This window comes from Equus asinus, unplaced genomic scaffold, assembly GCF_041296235.1.
Source record: "Equus asinus isolate D_3611 breed Donkey unplaced genomic scaffold, EquAss-T2T_v2 contig_681, whole genome shotgun sequence".
Lineage (NCBI taxonomy): Eukaryota > Metazoa > Chordata > Mammalia > Perissodactyla > Equidae > Equus > Equus asinus.
This window is the reverse complement of record NW_027225384.1, coordinates 12,501-19,569: the sequence shown is the minus strand read 5'-3', so window position 1 is coordinate 19,569 and position 7,069 is coordinate 12,501.

Sequence of the window (7,069 nt, the reverse complement as noted above, 5' to 3'; positions counted from 1 at the left end):
GCCAGGTCTGCACGCCCTTGTGTTTTTTTTCTGCTTAAAGGTTGCAACCTGAGCTAGCTTCTTTTGCCCATGTCCCTCAGTTTCAGAGGGTGGATTTCTCCGTGTTGCTTTTTCCCCAGGCCTCCACGCCCTTGTGTGTTTCTTTTGCTTAAAGATTGCCACCTGAAGCCAGCCTCTCTGCCCATCTTCCTCAGTTTCAGAGGGTAGATATTTCAGGGTTGCTTTTTCCCCAGGTCTCCACGCCTTTGTGTTTTGTTTTTGCTTAACGATTGCCACCTGAGCTAGCCTCTCTTGCCCATGTTCTCAGTTTCAGAGGGTAGATATTTCAGGGTTGCTTTGTCCCCAGGGCTCCACGCCTTTGTGCTTTGTTTTTGCTTAAGGATTGCCACCTGAGGTAGCCTCTCTTGCCCATCTTCCTCAGTTTCAGAGGGTGGATTTCTCCGTGTTGCTTTTTCCCAGGTCTCCACGCCCTTGTGTGTTTCTTTTGCTTAAAGATTGCCACCTGAGCTAGCCTCTGTTGCCCATCTTCGTCCGTTTCAGAGGGTGGATTTCTCAGTGTTGCCTTTTCGCCAGCTCCCCACGCCCTTGTGTGTTTCTTTTGCTTAAAGATTGTCACCTGAGCTAGGCACTGTTGCCCTGCTTCCTCAGTTTCAGAGGGTACCTTTTTCAGGGTTGCTTTTTCACCGGGTCTCCTCGCCATTGTATTTTTTTATCTTATTTTTTTTTGCTTAAAGATTGCCACCTGAGCTAGCCTCTGTTGCGCTTCTTTCTCAGTTCTAGAGGGTAGATTTCTCCGTGTTGCTTTTTCCCCAGGTCTCCACGCACTTCCTTTTATTTTTCCTTAAAAATTGCCACCTGAGCTAGCCTCTGTTGTCCATCTTCGTCGGTTTCAGAGGGTAGATTTCTCACTGTTGCTTTTTTGCCAGGTCTGCACGCCCTTGTGTTTTTTTTCTGCTTAAAGGTTGCAACCTGAGCTAGCTTCTTTTGCCCATGTCCCTCAGTTTCAGAGGGTGGATTTCTCCGTGTTGCTTTTTCCCCAGGCCTCCACGCCCTTGTGTGTTTCTTTTGCTTAACGATTGCCACCTGAGCTAGCCTCTGTTGCCCATCTTCGTCCGTTTCAGAGGGTGGATTTCTCAGTGTTGCCTTTCCCCAGCTCCCCACGCCCTTGTGTGTTTCTTTTGCTTAAAGATTGCCACCTGAAGCCAGCCTCTCTTGCCCATCTTCCTCAGTTTCAGAGGGTAGATATTTCAGGGTTGCTTTTTCCCCAGGTCTCCACGCCTTTGGGTTTTGTTTTTGCTTAACGATTGCCACCTGAGCTAGCCTCTGTTGCCCATCTTCGTCCATTTCAGAGGGTGGATTTCTCAGTGTTGCCTTTTCCCAGCTCCCCACGCCCTTGTGTGTTTCTTTTGCTTAAAGATTGCCACCTGAAGCCAGCCTCTCTTGCCCATCTTCCTCAGTTTCAGAGGGTAGATATTTCAGGGTTGCTTTTTCCCCAGGTCTCCACGCCTTTGGGTTTTGTTTTTGCTTAACGAGTGCCACCTGAGCTAGCCTCTCTTGCCCATGTTCCTCAGTTTCAGAGGGTAGATATTTCAGGGTTGCTTTGTCCCCAGGGCTCCACGCCTTTGTGCTTTGTTTTTGCTTAAGGATTGCCACCTGAGGTAGCCTCTCTTGCCCATCTTCCTCAGTTTCAGAGGGTGGATTTCTCCGTGTTGCTTTTTCCCCAGGTCTCCACGCCCTTGTGTGTTTCTTTTGCTTAACGATTGCCACCTGAGCTAGCCTCTGTTGCCCATCTTCGTCCGTTTCAGAGGGTGGATTTCTCAGTGTTGCCTTTTCGCCAGCTCCCCACGCCCTTGTGTGTTTCTTTTGCTTAAAGATTGTCACCTGAGCTAGGCACTGTTGCCCTGCTTCCTCAGTTTCAGAGGGTACCTTTTTCAGGGTTGCTTTTTGACCGGTCTCCTCGCCATTGTATTTTTTTATCTTATTTTTTTTGCTTAAAGATTGCCACCTGAGCTAGCCTCTGTTGCGCTTCTTTCTCAGTTCTAGAGGGTAGATTTCTCCGTGTTGCTTTTTCCCCAGGTCTCCACGCACTTCCTTTTATTTCTCCTTAAAATTGCCACCTGAGCTAGCCTCTGTTGTCCATCTTCGTCGGTTTCAGAGGGTAGATTTCTCACTGTTGCTTTTTTGCCAGGTCTGCACGCCCTTGTGTTTTTTTTCTGCTTAAAGGTTGCAACCTGAGCTAGCTTCTTTTGCCCATGTCCCTCAGTTTCAGAGGGTGGATTTCTCCGTGTTGCTTTTTCCCAGGCCTCCACGCCCTTGTGTGTTTCTTTTGCTTAACGTTTGCCACCTGAAGCCAGCCTCTCTTGCCCGTCTTCCTCAGTTTCAGAGGGTAGATATTTCAGGGTTGCTTTTTCCCAGGTCTCCACGCCTTTGTGTTTTGTTTTTGCTTAACGATTGCCACCTGAAGCCAGCCTCTCTTGCCCATCTTCCTCAGTTTCAGAGGGTAGATATTTCAGGGTTGCTTTTTCCCCAGGTCTCCACGCCTTTGTGTTTTGTTTTTGCTTAACGAGTGCCACCTGAGCTAGCCTCTCTTGCCCATGTTCCTCAGTTTCAGAGGGTAGATATTTCAGGGTTGCTTTGTCCCCAGGGCTCCACGCCTTTGTGCTTTGTTTTTGCTTAAGGATTGCCACCTGAGGTAGCCTCTCTTGCCCATCTTCCTCAGTTTCAGAGGGTAGATATTTCAGGGTTGCTTTTTCCCAGGTCTCCACGCCTTTGGGTTTTGTTTTTGCTTAACGATTGCCACCTGAGCTAGCCTCTGTTGCCCATCTTCGTCCGTTTCAGAGGGTGGATTTCTCAGTGTTGCCTTTTCCCCAGCTCCCCACGCCCTTGTGTGTTTCTTTTGCTTAAAGATTGCCACCTGAAGCCAGCCTCTCTTGCCCATCTTCCTCAGTTTCAGAGGGTAGATATTTCAGGGTTGCTTTTTCCCCAGGTCTCCACGCCTTTGTGTTTTGTTTTTGCTTAACGAGTGCCACCTGAGCTAGCCTCTCTTGCCCATGTTCCTCAGTTTCAGAGGGTAGATATTTCAGGGTTGCTTTGTCCCCAGGGCTCCACGCCTTTGTGCTTTGTTTTTGCTTAAGGATTGCCACCTGAGGTAGCCTCTCTTGCCCATCTTCCTCAGTTTCAGAGGGTGGATTTCTCCGTGTTGCTTTTTCCCCAGGTCTCCACGCCCTTGTGTGTTTCTTTTGCTTAAAGATTGCCACCTGAGCTAGCCTCTGTTGCCCATCTTCGTCCGTTTCAGAGGGTGGATTTCTCAGTGTTGCCTTTTCGCCAGCTCCCCACGCCCTTGTGTGTTTCTTTTGCTTAAAGATTGTCACCTGAGCTAGGCACTGTTGCCCTGCTTCCTCAGTTTCAGAGGGTACCTTTTTCAGGGTTGCTTTTTCACCGGGTCTCCTCGCCATTGTATTTTTTTATCTTATTTTTTTTGCTTAAAGATTGCCACCTGAGCTAGCCTCTGTTGCGCTTCTTTCTCAGTTCTAGAGGGTAGATTTCTCCGTGTTGCTTTTTCCCCAGGTCTCCACGCACTTCCTTTCATTTTTCCTTAAAAATTGCCACCTGAGCTAGCCCCTGTTGCCCATCTTCGTCGGTTTCAGAGGGTAGATTTCTCAGTGTTGATTTTTCCCCATTTCTCCACGCCCTCGTGCTTTTTTTTTTTTATTTCCTTAGATGTCGGCGCCTGAGCTAGCTTCTTTTGCCCATCTTCGTCAGTTTCAGCGGGTAGACTCTCCGCCTGCCTTCGACAGGCCCTCTGGACTGGAAAGCTTTCCTCCTCCCGTCATCACGGTCCTTCTCGGATGACGTGCCTGGTTTCGGTTTGACCGTCCCCGCCCGCCCTGATTTTCTAAGTCCTCCCGGGAACCCCGGGGGCGCTCCAGCCGCTCCGGGAAGCGGCGGCCTCCCGGCCGCACCGGCCCAGCCCGGCCCGGGCCGCCCCCTGGCCTCTCTGGGGGGAACTCTCCCCTTCCCCTTCCCGGTGATCGCCCGAGAAACCTTTTCCGAGTCCCCCTCCTGCGGCTGGGGCTGCGCCTTGGCGGCCGGGAGCCCGCGGGCGGACGCCCCGGGGCCGCACTGGGCCGGGAGGCTGGGTCCGAGGGGGCTCCGGGACGGGATCGGGCGGCCCGGCGGCCCGGCTGTGCTCCCCGGCGGGCCCGCGCTCCGGCTCCGTCCCGCTGAGGCGGTCGTCGGTCGCCGGGTGCCACCTGGCGGCCGCTTTTATATCGTCTCTTTCCTCCGGAGCTCCGGCGACGCGGGCCAAGGGACGGGACTCGGCCGCGGTGACCGAGGCAGAGTCCCGGGAGGCCGGCGTCGCTGGCGGGATCTGGCCCGGTGGCGCCGGGGCGTGAGCGCGACGCCCGCTCGCCGGAGATTGGAGGTGCAGGCTACTGAGGGAGGTGGCTGTCGCCGCGCCGCCCGGTGCCGGCCGGGGTGTGGGGCCTCCCGGACGGGTCGACCAGCAGCCGCCGGTGCCCCTCCGTCCCCGGGAGGGGGTGGGGGGCCGCCGCGGGGGAACGGGCGAGGGAGCTCGTCCCGTGCCCGGCCGTCGTCCCGAGGGCGGCCCGGTGGTCGGGCCTTCCGCGTCGCCGATCCCCTTTCCGCGCCCCGCTCCGGAGGTGGGCGACCGGCCGGGGCCTTGCGGGGGAGGCCCGTGGAGGGCGCGACGGGCTCGGCCGCCGGGCTGGCCTTTTCCCCACTGGTCTTCCGAGTCGACCGGCTCTGGCGGTGGGGACCGGGCCCGGTCCTCGGATGCCTCCTCCTCCGTGGCAGTTTTTTTTTCCAAGTCCCGCCCTGGAGAAGAGCGTGGACCGGCCCCGGGAGCCCTCGAGGGCGGGCCGGGGAGGGCGTCCCCGGCCCGGACGCGTGCCCGGGGTGGGTCCGGGCCGTCGGACCGGACTTCTCTCTCCGAGTTTCGCGGGTCGCGTCTTTGTCCGGAGGCGGGAGGGGGCCGGCTCGAGGCGTAGGTGGAGCCCCGGCTGAGGGACGGGAGCCACGGTCCCGCCCCGGGCCCGGTCGCCGGAGGCGCCTCCGCGGAATTCTTTTCTAAGTCCTGACCCGGCGACTCAGAGGGAGGGACCGACCGGTCCCGGCCCGCGCGGGCGGCCCGGGGAGGCTGTCCCCGGCTCCCCCTGCCGCCACGCTTCTGGGGTCGACCAGATGGCCCCGGGAGCTCCGGGCCTGGTGGCGATGGGGTCGTGCTTGGGGTCTGGTGGCCGTGGCCGTGATCCAGGGGTTCCCCTGGTGATCCGTGGGTGGGCCCCGTCTCCGGGCGCGGCGATTCTTGCCCCCGAATGGGTGGTTTTGTGCCGCCAGATAAGTGCTGACACGCTCTGCTCGGGTGACAGTCGCCCGAGAGCTTCCGGGTGCCTGGATGCGTGTGCGGGGAGGGCTCCGGGCTCTGGCCGAGAACCGGACGCCCGTTTCCACCCCCGCCGCTTGAGCCGCCCGCTGGGGCCTGCGCGCCGGCTCTTGTGCGTTCCAGGCGCCCCCACGACCGTGGTGCCACCTCCGGTCTCTGGTACCCGAGGGCGGCGGGGTTAGGGGCGCGGGGTCCTCTACCACGTGCACTCCCTGCCGCCGGCACCCGGGTGCGGTCGCGACTTACCCCATCCCACCGGCTCCGTGCCAGTGCGTGTCAGGCGTTCTCGTCCTGGGGTCGTCGCCCGCGCTTGCTGGAGGAGGAGAGGGGTCGGTGAGGCTGAAGCAGGCTCCTCCGCTCGCTGTCCTCGCCGGCCTTCCCTTGCTCGGGGGTCCCTCGCGTTATGCTGCCGACCGATGTGGTGATGCTGTGCTCTCCCGGGCCGGGCCTAAGCCGTGCCAGACGAGGGACGGACGTTCATGGCGAACGGGACCGCTCTTCTCGCTCTGCCCGCGGGTCCCCTCGCCCGTTCTCCCCCGCTGCGAGTGGCGTGTGGGAGGCGGCAGGGGTGCGGAATCCGGCCTGACCTCGCTCCCCCGCCCCGTGCCTCGTGGCGTGGGCGGTGTCGGGGTCTCCGTGACGCGGCGGATGCTCTGCCTGTGCCTCTTGGCTGTGTCTCGCGGGCGGCCCTCCCCGCGGTGGGGCGGGCCGTGTTGCCGCCGCGCCGCGCGCCTTCCCGGGCGCGTGAGCGCGTTCCCCAGGCCGTTGGCGGTGCCCCTGGAGCGTTCCAGGTCGTCCCTCAGGCGCCCGAGGCCGAGTGGCGGTGTCGTTCTCTGTTCCCGTCGGCCTCCTCAGGTAACCACTGCGCTGGTGTGTCTGAGGAGCGGGGGGGTCGAGTCGGTAAGGGAGGCGTGCCCCTCGTCCCCCTCGGGGGGGACGGGTGCCTCGTCGCCCCCCACGGCGTGCCGTGTGGGGGCGGGCAGGCTCGGGCGCGTGCCCGCGCGTTCCCCTTGCTGGGGTTTCCCCGCGGGTGTGGGAGTGACCGTGGCGGGCCGAGCCAGCGGCGTGGCGCTGGCTCTTTGGTTGGGAGGTGCTGTTTGATCGGCACCTCCGTCCCAGTCTCTGCCTCCCTTGGTCTCTCGGCCTGAGGGGAGGCACTGACTTGGGAGCCGCACAGGGGCCTTGTAGATCCCTAGCTAAGCCCAGTGTGGCCAGAGATGGCGAGCCCGGGGCAGCGCGGGCTCGCGGCCCTGACCACGGACGCTCCGACTTGCTCTAGGCCTTACCTCTACCGCAGACCCCTCCTGCATTGCGTGGCCATGGTGTCTGTAAGCGCCTTGGTGGGCCCGATGGCGGACGATGGGCGGGGGCGACACGCCCTCGGTGAGAAAGCCTTCTCTAGCGATCCGAGAGGGTGCCTTGGGGTACCGGACCCCCCAGCCGCCGCCCCTCCTTTGCGCGTAGTAGCCACGGACGCCACCACCGTGGCGCGTGGGCAGAGCTGCTCTTTGCCTACCGCGGCCGGCGCCTCCCCCCTCCGAGTCGGGGGAGGGTCACGCCCGGCCGGGCCGTCGTCGGGCGCGGGGCCGCGCGTGTGCGCGAGCGTGCGCGTGGTTCTCCCGTCGCGCGCTGGGGCGGGGAGAGGGCCCGGCCCCGTCCGGG